The sequence below is a fragment of the Perognathus longimembris genome, chromosome 13 (assembly GCF_023159225.1).
Source record: "Perognathus longimembris pacificus isolate PPM17 chromosome 13, ASM2315922v1, whole genome shotgun sequence".
Taxonomy (NCBI): domain Eukaryota; kingdom Metazoa; phylum Chordata; class Mammalia; order Rodentia; family Heteromyidae; genus Perognathus; species Perognathus longimembris.
The window spans coordinates 59113391-59131952 of NC_063173.1; the positions used below are offsets into that span (position 1 = coordinate 59113391).

An 18562-nucleotide genomic window follows, 5' to 3' on the forward strand; every position below is an offset into this window, starting at 1 on the left:
GGGTTTGTTTCTGGGTGTTTTATTTCTACCTTGAACTCAAGGGAATTGTGTAAAGTTTAAGATTCTTATTTTGGGTGAACAACGTTGCAAGTTTTTTGTTTTTTGGCAGTACTGGGGTTCATACTCAAGGCTTGTTCTTGCTAGGCCTTGCTCTGCCATTTGAGCTCTTTTCCTGACCCTTTTCCTTTAGTTAATTTTTGAATAGGGTCTGCATTATACCTAGGTTAGCCTCCTTTGCCATTCTCTATTTGCCTTTCCCACTTAGCTAGGATTGTGGATGGATGCCACCCTGTGCGGTGTTTGCGTTCCCCTTATTGATTGAGAGATGAGGGTCTTTGAACATGTTGCCTGGGCTGGCTTTTTGAACAGTGGTCTTCCCATGCTCAGCTTCATGATTCTCAGTTAGGATTTCAAGTATGAGCTTTTGCTTGCTTTGCCTTTTCTCCTCTTCCCCCTTTTTATTTTTCCTATTTTCTTTTTCTTTCCTTTGTAGATAGAGCTTGCAGGTACTAATGGAACAGAGATTACAGAATAATACTTAGGCCTTTTTCCAGTGAAGACTTCTACTAGTGGTTCATATAGTGGTTCAACTGCTTATTAGTTAAGAGATGTAAATCTTTTCCTGTAAGAAATAATCCCCTTCAAGTACAATTCCAACCATACCTTTGGAAAAACAAACTATGACTCCCACCCACCAAAGAACATTTTGCTACTTCCATTTGCTCTGTACTACCTTGTGATACCTTTTACCATTTATATAGCTCTGCCAAATACCTGGGTGGTCCTGTAAGCATCTCTGTTTATATTTAAGAGCCTTTAGATGATAAGCATAAAAGACATTTCAGCAAGCTTATTTAACAGTAAATAAGGAGTTAAGTGCAAGGAAGAGCCCTGCCTTACCTCCATGTTTGTTTTTTATTTTTGAGTTGGTCTCATTTTGTAGTATAGGCTGGCTTGAAATTTGAGATCTTCCAGCCTCCCATTGCCTGAATGCTGAGGCTTGAGGCATACACTATGGTTCCTGCCACTGTTTTGTTTTTCCTCTGTTTTTGCTTTTTGAGACAGGTCTTAGTAGCCTGAGTTGGCCTGGAACTTTCTAGGTATTGCAAGCTGATCTCTAACTCATAATCGTGCCTCAGCCTCCTTCCTAAGTGCTGTTAAGTACAAGTGTGCCCCGCCATGCCTGCCTGGCTAATTCCATGTTTCTATCAAAAACAGGGAGTGCTAGTTATTTATTTATTGTCCTTAAGCTTTTTTTTTTTTCTGAAAACTAACCATAGCTCCACTGGTGGTGGTTATTTATTTATTTATTTTTCTTCCTTTCTGGTGGTTAATTGGAGAAGAGTCTCATGGGCTTTCCTGCATGGGCTGGCTTTGAATTGCAGTCATCAGATCTTAGCCTTTTCAGCAGCTAGGATTATAGGCATGAGATTCTGGTGTCCTAATTCTTCATGTTTTTACTGAATGTACCTTCTTGCCCCAGTCTCAACATGTATAGGGCCATATCTCAGGATCATTCATTCAGCTAATATTGAGAACGACTGTACATAGACATGTTTTTGGGAAAGGTTTGTTAGTGGAGAGATAGAAGGAGCTGTTTTTAGGTGGTTTCTCTGTATAAGTAAAACATTTATTAAATATTTTCTATGATGAGGTCCTGTGCCTAGGTGTCTTATGTGTTCTCATTTAATTCTCCTATTAGACATAGCTCTTATCAGTTATTTTCTTTCCTGGCTTGGTTGATTCTCTTTGCAACACCCATTTTCTTGAAAAAGAGTCATACCTCTTTGGTCTGTAAAGGATGGACCCATCACTGATTTGCACTGATTTTTTTTATGTCCTCTGCCCCTTGGTGTGATCAGTGGGGTTGACAAGTTTCAGAAGATGGAAACTAACAGTATTTGATGGGTTAACAAGTAGTTTATTAAGTGCTCTTTGGCATACATACAGTTTTAGAGCTTATATTCTGGGGAGTGGGAGTGATGAAGTGTGAAGTAGCAAATCCTGCCTAAATAGGGATAGTCAGAAAATTGCCTCTGTGTGTGAATGTGTGTGGTACTGGGATTTTTAACTTGGGACCTTGCACTTGCTAGGCATGTGCTCTTGTCATTTGAATTGTACCCCCAACTCTGCTTTGGTTATCTGCTTAGGTTATTATTTTTAGTAAGGGTCTAGTCTTTATGCCTAGTCTAATCTGGACTATAATTCTGCTCACTGTTTATTGGGGATGATAGGCATATACTACTTTGCCCAGTTACTGATTGAGATAGGATCTCCAGCACTTTTTGCCTGACTGGCCTTGAACCATAATTCTAGTTAGCTAAGAATGTAAGTGTAAGCCACCACTTGCTTTTGGTTTTGTTTACCACTAGGCCATATTCCCAGCACCTTGCACAGGATTTTTTTAAAGTGATACAGTAGATTAGACCTTGGCCTTTTTTTTTTTGTAATGAGACTGAGTCTTTTTATGTTGCCTGGCTGACACTTGAACTACTGAGATCAAATTATCCTCTTGCTCCTGAGTAGGTAAGGCTACAGGGTTATTCACCTACCCGGGTGGTCTTTATTTTGTATTATAAAACTAGCCAGTTGGTGAAAAATTTTAACTCCTTGACTCAAAGGAGATCATTTTTGTTGCTTTCATCCTTAAGACAGTCTCCTGCTAACAGACAACCTCAGTAGTTTTCTCAGGGCTTATAGTCTACCCTGGCTTAAATGCTACATTCCATATTAGGGCTGGAATTTTTTTTTTTTTTTGAGACATGGTCCTTTACCATGTAGCCCCAATGCTGGCCTCAAAAACATGGTGATATTCCTGCCTCAACCTCCCATAGAATTATCTTTTTAAAAATACCCTAATAACATGCCCCGGTTCCAGTAGCTCAGCCTGGAATTCAAGCTACTCAGGAGACAGATCTGAAGATCATGATTGAACCAGCACAAGCAAGAAAGTTTGTGAGACACTCATCTCTAGTTAACCAAGGAAAAGCTGGAAGTGGAGCTGTGGCTCAAGTGGAACAGTGCCAGTCTTGAGCAAAAAATGAGTGGAAAAAGCCAAAGTAGAGTGTGAGGCCTGGATTTGAAGCTCCAGTACCTGGATGAGGGCACAGATTTCTCCAACAACAAAATTAGATGATTTTATAACACTGGAGTTTTAAGTCACAGATTTTCAGCATAAAAGTTGTTTGAAATTATTTTTGTTATAAGTTTGTAGTCAGATGAATATCTTGAGTTGAAGCCACACAATCCATGTAAATAGACAATGCTGCATCACTTACCTGACAAAGTATTTCAGGTGTAATACCTTAAGATGCTACTTACACTATTCATTTTGTTCAATAATGTGATTTGTGGCCTTGTTTTCACTCAGTATAGACACTGCTTTCTGTTTGTAGGTTCTCGTGTGAAGATTCAAGTGAATGAGTCATATTGCCTAGTCCTACTTCTGTTAGCTTCTTCCTCCCTGAGCCTTGGATGTGTAGACTGTGTCCTTGAAAGTCAGATGTAGCGATATTGTGTCCTTTCCTGGTTCTGAGTAGATCAGAGTGCCTAGGATAGTTACCTGGGAGTTGTAAAGTGGTGTTTCATCTCTTTGGAGTGTGAGAGCATGTGTGTGCACACTGAAGATTGACATGAAGGCTAAGCTTGGGCTCTACCACTGAGCTATACTTCTAGCCCTGGTGTTGTGTGTGTGAGAGAGAGAGAGAGAGAGAGAGAGAGAGAGAGAGAGAGAGAGTGTGTGTGTGTGTGTGTGTGTGTGTGTGTGTGTGTGTAGACTTGTTAGCTTTGAACCTTCATCCTGGAATCTCATCTCCAGAGAAGCTAGGACTACAGACATGAGCCACATGGTGCCCAGTGTGTTGGACCTTTTTGACTTAAACACATTCTCAAAATTTGGATTGGTGTGGGTGAGTGCTGAATTAAACCAAGCTCCTGAGTCATCATTGAGGAAGGTCATCAACACTAAAGTGATGGAATGGTGCAATGGTGCCAGGTATACATCAGTTACACTGTAGGTGCTATGTTCTGTCTCAAGTTGCAGTCAGTTTGCCGAGTGGTGGGAGTTCTTAACAAACATGTTGAGGCAGAGTCCTTTCCCAGGACCAGCTTTTTGCATTGGCAAAAAGTTTAATGTATTTGAACACATTGAGACTTTGGGTTCATTTGTAGAGTTCAGAATCATTAAATTATGAATTAAGTATAGAGAAAATAAAGCTGATAATTATCAGCTAGAGAAAACAAAAAGTGCTATAATCCCAGCACTTGGGAGTTGGGGCAGGAGGAGCATGAATTCTAGGCCAGCCTAGGTTACATCGTGAGACCCTGTCTAGAAAAACAAAGTTTCAGTAAGAGACTTGCCTTAGTTTGAACTGCTACAACGGAAGTAACATGAACAATGAACTGAATTGTATATGTTGGTACCAGGGCTTGAACTCAGGACCTTGTGTTCTGTCTTGACTTGCTTGGTCACAACTGGTCTACCATGTAAGCCACAACTGCAGTCCAGATTTTGGCTTAAAATTAGTCCTGCCAACTTTTCTGGCTTTGAAACTTGATCCTAAGATCTCATTGTCTCTAGTAGCTAAGCTTACAGGCGTAAGCCACCAATATTTGACTTTCACAAGGATTTACTCCCATTTTGAAAGCTAGAAAGTCAAAGCTCTGGCTTCAAGTCCCAAAGCCTAGTGGGGATGAAGATTTTAACATTCAGACCTCAATTGTTGATGGCAGTGCTAAACTGTAATATGCGTGTGTGTGTGTGTGTGTGCGTGTACTGGTCTTGGGGCTTGAACTCGGGATCTGGCCACTGACCCTGAGCTTTTTCTGCTCAACGCTAGCTCTCCAATATTTGAACCATAGCTCCACATCCAGCTTTTTGGTGGTTAACTGGGGATAAGAGTTTCATAGTCATTTCTTCCCAGGCTGGCTTCAAACTGTAATCCTCAGACCTCAGCCTTCTGAGTAGCTTAAGCTTACAGGCGAGAGTTACTAGTGCTTAGCCCAGCACTGAACATTTTAAAAAATGGCCATCTAACTGCTGAGCAGGTATATATGGATGAATAGTGTATACAGTCTATACAGATAGGCAATATTTTAAGACTAAAGAAATGGGTGGGTGCCGGGCACCACTGATGGCTCACACCTGTAATCCTAGCTACGCAGGATGCTGAGATCCGGTTCAAAGTCAGCCTGGTCAGGAAAGTCCATTAGACTTTTATCTTCAATTAATCAGAGAAAAAGCCTGGAGTGTATCCCTGGCTCAAAATGATAGGATGCTAGCCGTGAGTGAAAGAGATCAGGGACTGCGCCTAGTCCCATAGTTGAAGCTCCATGATCAGCAAAAACAAAAAGAATGAAAGAAGTGGGTAATTGTAAAAGTGGCAAATGGAAAATTAGAAGTATCTTATTCAGAAACATAATGAACAGGGGCTGGGAATATGGCTTAGTGGTAGAATGCTTGTCTTGCATGCATGAAGCCCCTGGTTTTGATTCCTCAGCACCACATAAACAGAAAAAGCTGGAAGTGGCGCTGTGGCTCAAGTGGTAGAGTGTTAGCCTTGAGCAAAAACAAGCCAGAGACAGTGCTCAGGCCCTGAGTTCAAAGCCCAGGACTGGCAAAAATAAATAAATAAATAAATATTCCTATCTTCATGTGTGTGACAAAGTAAGGAACATTGACACCAAACTTAGTGGCTTTTTGTTTTTCTTTCTTTTTTTTTTTTTTTTGTAGGGTTTTTTCATGGGGTGGGCAGGTATTGGGGTTAAAATTCGGCCTCTCACTTCCTAGGAAGGTGCTACACCATTTAAGCCACACCCCTAGTCCAAGATTTTTTTTTTAAGTTTGCTTATTGTAGGTCTGTTCAATTTTTTCCATCCATCAGGATATGACAAAGGGAATGCCTTTTACCTACTGGCAGGGATTGAACTAGGATATCCTGTTTTATTTATGGACTTGAAATGGTTTAAAGGAATTAGGCTTTTAGTTGTGAACAATAAAAGCTTTTCCCTGAAAGCCGGACAAGCAAGTGTAGAGACCAACATGCATGTGATAAATGCTTTGGTGAAGAATTTGACTGTGGGGCTGGGGATATGGCCTAGTGGCAAGAGTGCCTGCCTCATATACATGAGGCCCTGGGTTCGATTCCCCAGCACCACATATACAGAAAATGGCCAGAAGTGGTGCTGTGGCTCAAGTGGCAGAGTGCTAGCCTTGAGTAAAAAGAAGCCAGGGACAGTGCTCAGGCCCTGAGTCCAAGCCCCAGGACTGGCAAAAAAAAAAAAAAAAAAAAAAAAAAAGAATTTGACTGTGGCACGTAAAGTACAGATGGCCCAGGGGTAAGGAGCCGCACACTGTCAGTACAATGGCTCAAGTAAAAAGGGAAGATGGCGCTCACCTAAGGCACCTAGCAAGAACCCGTTCTCCAAGGGGGAGGTAGGGATTTATGGCATGAAATTAATGAAGTTACTGAATATATTTTGTCAGATTTTTGTTTGTTTGTTTGCTCTGAGGCTTGAACTCAGGCTTGGGCTTCTTTTGCTCAAGGCTAACATTCTACCACTTGAGCCACAGCACCACATCAGGCTTTTTCTGTGTATGTGGAACTGAGGAATCAAACCCAGGGCTTCGTGCATGCTAGGCAAGTACTCTCAGTTCTTAGGCACAACGTTGTTTAATGGGTCTAAAACTAGTATTCATAGACATCATAGTTTGATACTTTTATTATGTCTTAGTAGCATATAAAATAGCGTACCTGCAAATTAGTCACATTGTGGGAGAAGTCAGTTTGTCATGAATCTGGCATGTCATTAAACATTTGGCGGGGGTGGCAGTGCCCGGGATCAACACCAGTCAGTATAGTCATTTCTAGAGATGGAATTGCATTTTACATTTTGCTGCAGGTCAGACTGTCCTGCTAATGTTCTCTTATATACTCACTAATGTCTTTTGTCATCTGTTTTAGCCTGACATGTTAGGAATAGCAACCTTCTTTAGCTAGGTGGTAGAGCTTGTGCTTAGTCTACACTGGCCCTGGGTTTAGTCCCCAGCACCAGAGTTGGGCATGGCTATATTCACCTGTTTTTCTAGCACTTGGAAATTAGAGAGGAGGGGTCATTTGTGCTCAGAAGTTTAAGACCAACTTGAGCAACAGCAAACCCCATCTCAACAACAGCTCCCAAACAGCATCTGTCTTCTATTCAGTCTGCTGCTGCTATAACAAAGGAGAAGAAAAAAATAGAAGTATAAAATATTCTAAAAACTCGAGACAACTAAAGTACCACAAATGAAGTGGCTTCTGGACAATATGAATGGTTCTTGCAGATGAAGGCTTGATGTCTGGAATCAGCATGGGTGGCTTTGGAGTGGAACACACGACCCAGCTCTTCCCCACATAGGATATGGCAGAGGGCAAGAGGGATGTCTGGGGATTATGCTATCTTAATTGTAGTTATGAGGAGCATCCGTTTTGATGAGTGAGGCTGATTGTTACATCTCTCATGTGTAGGTGTATTGGGGCTCCAACTCAGGACATTTTACTGTCTTAGCTTTCTTATTGCTGGCATTCTACCATTTAAAGTTACACCTCTAGTCCAGTTTTTCTGTTAACTGGGGATGGAATCCTTCAGATATTCTGACCAGGCTAGCTTTGAACTGTGATCCTCTGGGTCTTAGCCTCTGGAGTAGCTAGGATTACAGGCATGAACCAAAGGCTCTGACTTCATTGTTTTAAAAGCACTTTTTTTTTTTTTTTTTGTCTTTTCCTATTTTGGGGACTGGCTGTGTAGGCCAGGATGGCTTCCAAATGAAAATCCTGCCTTATATTCTTTTTTTTTTTTTTTTTTTTTTTGGCCAGTCCTGGGGCTTGGACTCAGGGCCTGAGCACTGTCCCTGGCTTCTTCCTGCTCAAGGCTAGCACTCTGCCACTTGAGCCACAGCGCCGCTTCTGGCCGTTTTCTGTATATGTGGTGCTGGGGAATCGAACCTAGGGCCTCGTGTATCCGAGGCAGGCACTCTTGCCACTAGGCTATATCCCCAGCCCCTGCCTTATATTCTTGAATATTTACAGGCCTATGAACCACACCTGGTCCTTTTTGTCTTTTTCTGTTTATAACTGTTTTCCTTTTTTTAAAAAAAAATGGTTTTGGGCTTGAGCTCAGGGTCTGGGCACTGTCCCTGAGCTGTTTTGTTCAAGGCTAGCTCTCTACCACTTTGAGCCACAGCTCTGCTTCCAGTTTTTGAGTTGTTAATTGGAGATGAGTGTCACGGGGTCTTTTCTGTCCCTGCTGGCTTTGAACCACCATCCTCAGATCCCAGTCTGTAGCAGGATTATAGGCATTCATCCCTGGTGCCTGGCTAACTACATTTTTGATCCCTTTGAAATTTATTGGATATGAAGTGTGCCTTCAGTAGCTGTTTTTGCTTTTTTTGCTCAAGGCTAGTACTCTATGACTGAGTCACAGCACCACTTCAGTTTTCTGGTGGTTAAATTGGGGATGAGTCTCAAGCACTTTGCTGCCTGAGCAGGCTTTGAACCAGATCCTCAGATCTCAGCCTCCTGCGTAGCTAGGATTATAGATGTGAACCACTGGTACCTGTCCAGTTTTGCTTTTTTTGAAAGAACTTTTTTCCTGTGTAGGTCATGCTGGTCTTGAACTCATGATCTTCCTACCTCAGTCTCCCAAGCTGTTGGATTACATACAGACACCTCCTTGCCTGCTTTTGTACTTTAAAAAATATATAATTTTATTGCTTTTATTAAGGGGTTGTCCAGAGGGGTTACCATTTCATAAGTCAGGTAATGAGTGAGTTTCTTTTTTGAGCAGGGTTGCTCCTTCCTTCACTTTCTCCCGGTTTTCCCCTCTCATCTTTGTGTACAGTTGGTACTTTTTTGATAGAAGACTGAACTGAGCAAGAGAAGAATGCCTTCTACTTTGAGCTTTATTATTATTTTTTGCCAGTTTTATGCTAGGAGGTAGGTATATCAGGCTGGTAGTGTTCCTTCCCCTCCCCCAAAGAAAAAATGAACAAGTAAATCATATTAGCATATATTATGCTTAAAGGGTTTTATATTTGTTCTAGAATTAATCCATTCCCCCAAATCCAGCCTCTTAATTTCTTTTCCTTTGGTGTTTCTCAGTTTCTTGAATTTGTGTTACTTGTTGTTGTTTTTTTTTTTAATTTTTTAAAGAATGCTTTAATTTTGGGCTGGGGACATGGCCTAGTGGCAAGAGTGCTTGCCTCATACATACGAAGCCCTGGGTTCAATTCCCCAGCACCACATATACAGAAAACAGCCAGAAGTGGCGCTGTGGCTCAAGTGGCAGAGTGCTAGCCTTGAGCAAAAGGAAGCCAGGGACAGTGCTCAGGCCCTGAGTTCAAGGCCCAGGACTGGCAAAAAAAAAAAAAGCTTTAATTTTCTGTTTTTCTAGAATGCTTTAATATTCCAACAATCCTCTTGACTTCTGGATCCTCCACTCCATTGATCCCTGCCAATTTCCATTGTTTCTGACCCTGTTTGTGTTTTCACTTTTTTAATCAACTTGAAATTTGTCATCCCTGGGCCAATATCACCAATTTCCTTACAAGACACCCAGCCTCAATTCCATTTCTTCTGCTTGGAAAATCTGTGTCCCAGGTAAAGCCCAGTCCTTCAGCTGTTCCTTGTATGTGCCACAAGACTTGAATGTGATTGGAAAAAAATGATCTCAATGACTGGTCTCAGCTGAGGGCTGGGGATGGAGCTCAGTGTGGGAATGTTGCCTGGCCACTCCGCCAGGTTCTGGTTCAATCCTAAGATTTCTGGGCAATCAGAGCATTATCCCTTATCCTTTGCCTCATTGGGCCACTTGTGTAATATGAACTACTGTATAGTTTATTGAGAAGACAAAATTTTAGGGGAGTAACGGTGAATTTGATCATAGCACCATTGTAGAGTGCGTATCATATGCATTTATGGATATGTCAGTTAAATCTGTATTATGTGTGTGTGTGTGTGTGTGTGTATGTGCTAATTTTAAAATAATTGTAGGGCTAGTATTCTATTCCTAACACTACCCCCAAAGTTGTGAGTATAGCAGTATTTGTGTGTGCATGTGCGATCGAGCGTGAGCCCTGAGGCTTGAAGTCAGGGCCTGTATATGCTGTTCCTGAGCTTCTTGCTCAAGGCTAGCACGCTGTACCACTCGAGCCACAGCTCCGCTTCTGGCCTTTTTGGTAGTTTAGTGGCGGTAAGAATCTCACAGACTTTGCTGCCTAGGCTGGCTATTGAACCCTGATCCTGAGAACTCAGCCTCTTGATTTATAGGCATGAGCCACAGGTTGCCCAGCATTTTTTTTTTTTAAGTGTTGGTTCTAGTGCTTGAACTCACGGCCTGGTCATGGTCCTTTTGCTTTTTAGCTCAAGGATACTGCTCTGCCACTTGGGTTCCAGCTTTTTGGTGTTTAATGGGGAGAAGAGCATCTCACAGACCTTCCTGTTCCTGCCCAGCTAGTTTTGAATGGTGATTCTCAGATCTTTGCCTCCTGTCTACATGCTTGAGCCACTCACTGGTGCCTGGCTCTTTCAGTTTTTTTTTTTTTTTTTTTTGCCAGTCCTGGGCCTTGAACTCAGGGCCTGAGCACTGTCCCTGGCTTCTTTTTGCTCAAGGCCAGCACTCTGCCACTTGAGTCACAGCGCCACTTCTGGCCATTTTCTGTATATGTGGTGCTGGGGAATCGAACCCAGGGCTTCAAGTATACGAGGCAAGCACTCTTGCCACTAGGCCATATCCCCAGCCCCCCTCTTTCAGTTTTTTTTTTTTTTTTTGGTCAGTCTTACTGTTTCACCTTGGATGGCCTCTAAATGGTAATCTTCTTGTCTATATAGACTTCCTAAGTGCTGGAATTCCAAGTATGAACCACTATGCTTAGCTAAAATTTAGTTTAGTTTTTTTTTTTTTTTTTTATGATCTGGGGCTTGGACTCTGCCTGGGCACTGTCCCTTAGCTTCTTTTGCTCAAGGCTAGCTCCCTACTTGAGGCACAGTGCCACTTCTGGCCTTTTCTGTTATGTGGTGCTAAGGAATCGAAACACCCAGGGCTTCATGCATGCTAGGCAAGCACTCTAGTACTAAGCCACATTCCCAGCCTTTGATTAGAGTCTTACCAACCATATCTAGTCATTTCTGACATTTGAGTGCACACCTTTTTCCCTCTTGTTCACTGAGCTCTTACTAAAGCTTTTTCTGTGTAGTCTCCTGTACCTGCAGTTCTTTTTCTTGTGTTCGCGACCCATATTTCCTCTTCATTGGATCAATAGCATTTACCAAGTAGTTTCACTCCTGTTTGTAGCAGAACTTCCAAGCATTTTCTATGTTATAATTTTCAAAAATCGTTTTGAAAACTATGCATTTAAAATGTGTATTATTATTACTAAGGGTGCAGAGGAGTTACAATTTCATAAGTCAGGTAATGAGTACATTTCATTTTGGGGACAAGGCCACCCTTTCCTTTCCTCACTTTCCCAGTTTCCCTCTCCTGTCCTAGCCCATGAGTGTCTACTGAATACCATGACTGCATTTGTTCACTCTTTTCCTCCCCTTTTCTGTACCCCCTCCTTTGCCCCCTAAAAAGAGAAACAAGCAAAGACACCAGCAGCAACAACAACAAAACCCATATTCACATTTCTTGGAATTTGTTTCAATAAATAGTATTTTTAAATGTTCAGAGGAGTTCTTCCCCTAAGAGATCCTCCTTTAGTCTGTTTGTATGTGAATGCCTGTATAAGTTATCATGCCTAGTTGTATTTTAGGTCTAGCTTCCACGTGAGAGAAAACATGCACCATTTGTCTCTGAGCTTGGCTTACCTTACTTAACATGGTTTGTTTTAGGTCTATCCATTTCCTTGCAAAATGACATACTCTTTCAAATGGATGAGTAGCATTTATTTTTTGGGACAATGTCACTTCTTCCTTTGCTTTCCCCCAGTTCCCCCTCCCATTCCTGCATACAAGTCATTTTCCACATTGTATACTGAATAGCATGATCACATTTGTTTACCCTTCATCCCTTTCTGTGCCCCCCTTTCACTTCCCCTTTAAGAAAACCCCCAAAAAACAAAAGCAAAACACCACTGCACCACTACCACCAATAACCTATGTTTCCATTTCCTGGAATTTGTTTCAATAAATATTATTCTAAATGTTCAGAGAAGTCATACCTTTGGGTTTTTCCCCTAAGGATATCCTCCTTCAGTTTGTGTGTGAATGCATAGAGTCCTGTTAGTTATAGTCCATTTTAGTTCTAGCTTCTACATGTGGAAGAACACAGGTGCTGTGTCTCTGAGTGATTTGCTGTAGGTCCATCCATTTCCCTGCAAATGAAATAATCTTATTCTTTCTAATGGATGAGTGAAGTTTCATTGTGTGTAAGTACACATTTTATTGGTCCACTTATCTTTTTTTTTTTTTTTTTGCCAGTCCTGGGGCTTGAACTCAGGGCCTGGGCTCTGTCCCTGAGCTGCTCTGTGCTCCAGGCTAGTGCTCTACTACTTGAGCTACAGTGTCACTTCCGGCTTTATGCATGCTAGGCAAGCACTCTACCATTAAGCCACATTACCAGCCCCGATCCACTTACCTTTTGTAGGGCATCTAGGCTGTTTTCATAACTTGGCTATTGTGAGTCGTACAGCAGTAAACATGTTGTACAAGTTACTTTACTGTACCCTAACTTGTAATGATCTGGGTAGATAGATGCCCAAGAGTGGAATAGCTGAGTCATAGGGAATTTCTAAGGTTTTTTTTTTCTTTAGTGCTGGTCTGGAGCTTAAACTTAGGGCTTTGGAAATGTCCCTAAGCCGCTTCTGCTTAAGGCTGGTGCTGTTCTACCACTTGACCCATAACTTCACTTAGAGCTTTTTTGGTAGTTTTATTGAAGATAAGAGTCTATGGACTTTCCTGCCTAGGCTGGCTTTTGAACCACAATCAGATATAGCTAGGTATGAGCCACCAGCACCTGGCCTTTGTTTAGTTTTTTTGAGGACCCTCCTAACCACCTTCCAGAATGGTTGTACTAGGTTACATTCCCACCAACAGTGCAATGGAGCTCATTTTTCCCTTTTTTTTTTTTTTTTTGGCCAGTCCTGGGTCTTGAACTCAGGGCCTAAGCACTGTCCCTGGCTTCTTTTTGCTCAAGGCTAGCACTCTACCACTTGAGCCACAGCGCCACTTCTGGCATTTTCTATATATGTGGTGTTGAGGCAAACCCAGGGCTTCACATATAAGAGGCAAGCACTCTACCACTAGGCCACATTCCCAGCCCCTGTTGTTGAATGCTTAATCTAACTGGGGTGAGATGGAATCCCAAAGCTTGTGAAAACTTTTGTTTTTTGGTTGGGTGTGGGTCTTGAACTCTGGGCCTAGGCACTGTCCCAGAACTCTTCAGCTCAAAGCCAGTGTTCTACCACTTGAGCCACACTGCCACTTCCTGTTTTCTGGTTGTTAATTGGAGTCTCAGGGGCTGGCTTTGAAGTTTTCCTGACAGGCTGGCTTTGAATATGATCCTCAGATCTCAGCCTCCTAAATAGCTTAGAATTATAGGCATGAGCCACCAGTACTCAGCTCAACTGTATATTTTAAGAAGTTTAAAATAAATTTTTTCCTATAACTTAAAGTGGCAGGGCGTTCTTTGAATTGCAGTCTAATCTCAAATGAACAGAAGACTTAAAATTGCAAAATCAAGGACATTTCTAATTTAGTGGCCTTCAGTGAGTTCATAATCCCATTTCCATTGGCTAGTCCATTCATTTGGTTAGCATATTTATCTGCTACACTGCACTTATTCTATTTTATGCATGTGGTTTGGAATGTGTTAGGTAACAGGTTGAATAGACAACTACTTTGAGATTTGAAATCCATAAAATTGCTGTTATGTCCTAAAAATCCTAATATGTAAAATAACCATACATGACCCTCTGCATGCTACAATGATACACCAGGCCAAGTTAAAAAGAAAAACAGCCAGGTGCTGGTAGCTGAGGCCTGGGATTCTAGCTACTGCAGGTGGCTAAGATAAGAGGATTGTGGTTCGAAGCCAGCGTAAGCAGGAAAATCATGACTTTTTTGGCCAGTCCTGAGGCTTGAACTCAAGGCCTGAGCACTGTCCCTAGCTTCTTTTTGCTCAAGGCTAGCACTCTGCCACTTGAGTCACAGTGCCACTTCTGGCTTTTTTTTCTATACATGTGGTGCTGAGGAATCGAACCTAGAGCTTCATGTATATGAGGCGAGCGCTCTACCACTAGGCCATATTCCCAGCCCACCACAAGACTAATCTCCAATTTATCACCCCCCCCCAAAAAAAAAAATAACACAAACCAGACCTGAAGCCAGTGGCTCACACCTGTAATCCTAGCTACTCAGGTTGAGATCTGAGGGTCATGGTTCAAAGCCATCCCAGGCAGGAAAGATGATGAGGCTCTTATCTCCAAAATACTACTCAAAAATGCCAGAAGTAGTGCTGTCATTGAAGTGGTAGAGCTTGGGGACAGAGCCCAGATTCTGAGTTCAAGCCCCAGTTTTGGCACTAAAAAGAAAGAAAATGCATTCATTAAATGTCAGCAACCATGTATAGTCCATGTAATAAAATAGACTGTACAATGAAGCTTCATGAAGTGGTGCTTGTTTGTCACAGGGTGTGGAAGATTAATTTCACATGTTAACTTTAATGGAAGTTAATGTAATCAGCAACTAACATTTCAGATAGTTGGGAATCTAAACTCAGTTGTCCAAGAAAGTCACAAACATTTTATCTTTTTTTTTTTCTTGTCAGTCATGGGGCTTGAACCTTTGGCCTTGGTACTGTCCCTGAGTGCTTTTGTTCAAGGGTAGTGCTCTACCACTTTGAGCTACAGCACCACTTCCAGTCACAAACATTTTATGTGGAAAACATGTTTTCTTGTGCATTTGGTATAACCACAGCCTAGACTATGTATAATAATGGTATGCTCTAATGTTTAAGAATTATTGGGATTTTTTTTTACAAAGGCACTTAAGAATGAACTACTTCCTCCCTCCTTCCCTCCCCCTTCCCCCTCCTTTGAATTCAGGGCCTGAGCTCTGTCCCTGAGCCTCTTTGTGCTCAAGTCTAGTGCTCTGCCACTTGAGCCACAGTGCCACTTCCAGCTTTTCTGAATAGTTTATTGGAGGTGAGAGTCTCATGGACTTTCTTGCTCCCCCCTCCCTGCCTCCCCGCCCTGTGGCTTTGAACCACAATCTTCAGATCTCAGTCTCCTAAGATTACAGGTGTGAGCCACCAGTGTCCAGCTAAGAATCAGCTTTTTTTTTTTTTTCCACACAGCAATATTTTTAATGTAGTTCTTTGATTGTAGTCAGGAACATGAGAATGTTCTGAGATGAAACCTGCTCTTTTACCTTACTGATATTACTCCTAAAAGGAGAAGAAAAAAAGTCCCTGTGTGTCAATTCTTTTTTTTTTTTTGTAATTTATTAATTAAAGTTTTTTTTTTTGGCCAGTCCTGGGCTTTGGACTCAGGGCCTGAGCACTGTCCCTGGCTTCTTCCCGCTCAAGGCTAGCACTCTACCACTTGAGCCACAGCGCCACTTCTGGCCATTTTCTGTATATGTGGTGCTGGGGAATTGAACCTAGGACCTCCTGTATACGAGGCGAGCACTCTTGCCACTAGGCCATATCCACAGCCCTTAATTAAAGTTTTTTTTGACAAGGTGTTGTGCAAAAAGGGCAGTGTGTACATTAATTGTGATATCTTACTTTTTTTTTTTTTTTTTTGGCCAGTCCTGGGCCTTGGACTCAGGGCCTGAGCACTGTCCCTGGCTTCTTTTTGCTCAAGGCTAGCAATCTGCCACTTGAGCCACAGCGCCACTTCTGGCCATTTTCTGTATATGTGGTGCTGGGGAATCGAACCTAGGGCCTCGTGTATCCGAGGCAGGCACTCTTGCCACTAGGCTATATCCCCAGCCCTTACTTTTTTTTTTTTTTTTTGGCCAGTCCTGGGCCTTGGACTCAGGGCCTGAGCACTGTCCCTGGCTTCTTTTTGCTCAAGGCTAGCACTCTGCAACTTGAGCCACAGCGCCACTTCTGGCCATTTTCTGTATATGTGGTGCTGGGGAATTGAACCCAGGGCCTCATGTATAGGAGGCAAGCACTCTTGCCACTAGGCCATATCCCCAGCCCCTCTTACTTTTTTTTAACACAAAAAAACTTATCAAGAATAGAGCTCAGACATGGTAATTACTGAATAGTATAAATGTGTTGAATGGTCTTTGAGAAGTGGATGAAAATTTATTACAATGAAACATAATTATACAGGAAAACAATATAGTTGAGTCTAATAGTGATAAAGAGTGCAGTTTAAAGTTTGTTGAATGCTGTGGGTACATTTACATATTGTAACATGGAAGTAGCTATAAAATGTGTTTAGATATTTATAGTACCCAACACAATGTTTGGTTAAACCTTAATACTCATTCTTGGAAATCATTCTTCTTATAAAGAGGAATATATTTTTGTTTTCTATGTCATATAAAACATTCTCAGTAAGATTCCAGATCTCAATGTTAATGATAGTCCTTGTTCTTCTTAAAAGAAAGTATTTATAATTCAGTATGCTAAGTGTCCTTGTGTGTGATCAGTTCTGTTTTCTATAAGAGTGATGGTGCAAATAATTCTTACATCTAACTTTGAAATATATTTCAACAGCTTTATCTTCCTGCTTCATTTAAGATATATTAAAGTGTTTGCTTGCTATTTGCTAAGCATGAATACCAATGTATGATGTGATCCAATTATTTACAGGTTGAGGCAAGAACAAATGCAAATAAATTTTCCAAAGCTCTTAAAAAAATAGGGCTCAGAAACTACTTTTCTTAATACATTTCTATACTTACTACGTTTAGAGACAGTACTGTACTTAAACAAGAATTAAAAAGTGATTTTTGAGGGTCTTTTGTCACCTTTGGGCCAAACATCCCCCTCTCCTGCGTGATAGAGCAGGTGATGTAGGGATTAAAATGGGTAGCCATTTGTGATTCACTGGCTGGAATTCAGGCAATGGTGTACTAAGGAGCTGGTGTAGTTTCCCCAATAAGATGTCCTGAGGCATAAGAATATTCAGATTCATTATGTGATCCCCGATTGCTGCTTTGGGTAGTTCTGCTTTTCCATATGCTCCCAGAGTTATAGGGACAGAGTGGCAGAGCAACTCACATAATGACAGGAAGGAAGCATTGAAAGGAGCCATTAGACATTTCTTTTTTCTTCTGCCAGTCCTGGGCCTTGGACTTGCCTGAGCGCTGCCCCTGGCTTCTTTTTGCTCAGGGCTAGCACTCTGCCACTTGAGCCACAGTGCCACTTCTGGCTTTTTCTATATATGTGGTGCTGGGGAATTGAACCCAGGGCTTCAGAATGTTTGCGAGGCAAGCACTCTACCACTAGGCCACATTCCCAGCCCCATTAGACATTTCTTTTTCTTTTCTTTTTTTTTCCCATTAGACATTTCTTTCTTTTTTTTTTTTTGTTGTTGTTGTTTTGTTTTTTGGCCAGTCCTGGGCCTTGGACTCAGGGCCTGAGCACTGTCCCTGGCTTCTTCCCGCTCAAGGCTAGCACTCTGCCACTTGAGCCACAGCGCCGTTCTGGCTGTTTTCTGTATATGTGGTGCTGGGGAATCGAACCTAGGGCCTCATGTATCCGAGGCAGGCACTCTTGCCACTAGGCTATATCCCCAGCCCCCATTAGACATTTCTTGAGGGTTGTTTTCTGAATTTCTGGGCTGAAAGCATAGTTCAAGTAGTAGGGTGCCTGCAAAGCAAGTGTTAGGTCCTGAGTTCAAACCCCAGTACCGAAAACACAAACTGAGCTTTTGGTCTTCCCTTTGCAGTATCGCCTTCTTTTGTCTTTACATAACACTGGTAGCAATTCCATCTTTTTCACTTACTCTGGCCAAAAAATTGGACTTTCAATTAAATCCACGAGGAAATCTGTTAAGGTGAAGTAGAGTTCCAACTTCACTGTCGCTATCCCATTCTGAGCCACGGCCACTCTTCTGGATTCTAAGGTGCTTTGCTAACTTATTTCTCTGCTTCTGACATCACATAACTTCATACTAGCAACCAGAATGATTGTGTGTGTGTGTGTGTGTGTGTGTGTGTGTGTGTGTGTGTGTACACATGTATGCCAGTCCTGGGGCTTGAACTCTGCCTGGGCACTGTCCCTGAGCTTTTTTTACTCAAGGCTAGTGTTCTACCACTTGCACCACAGCTCCACTTCTGGCTTTTTGCTAGCTAATTGGGCTGGGCTGGCTTCCAACCATGATCCTCAGATCTCAGCCTCCCCAGTAGCTAGGATTACAGGCAGGAGCCACCAGTGCCCTGCTAATTCCCTTGTTTTTCTGTATTAGCTAGATTCTGAGGATTCCCAAGGGTGTATCTCCAGCCCAGCCAGCCCCAGACTTCCTCCTCAGTTTGCAAAAACTATGCATCTGCTTGATCCTTGAGTCTGTCCCTAGACTTGGTCAATATCTAATTCTCTCTAGATAAGTATAGGAGTTTTTTTT

General features: G+C 42.1%; 2 long non-coding RNA genes across 2 annotated transcripts; both read right to left on the reverse strand.

Moving 5' to 3' along the window:
* Positions 1–2150: 2150 nt before the first annotated feature.
* On the reverse strand, positions 2151–2932 carry LOC125361281. Its single transcript, XR_007212927.1, has 2 exons — positions 2389–2932; positions 2151–2345 (listed from the first exon to the last, which is right to left on the reverse strand). It is a non-coding gene; the product is annotated as an uncharacterized LOC125361281 (long non-coding RNA).
* A 2821-nt stretch (positions 2933–5753) lies between these two features.
* Positions 5754–7614, reverse strand: LOC125361282. Its single transcript, XR_007212928.1, has 2 exons — positions 6307–7614; positions 5754–6074 (listed from the first exon to the last, which is right to left on the reverse strand). It is a non-coding gene; the product is annotated as an uncharacterized LOC125361282 (long non-coding RNA).
* Between the last annotated feature and the right edge of the window lie 10948 nt (positions 7615–18562).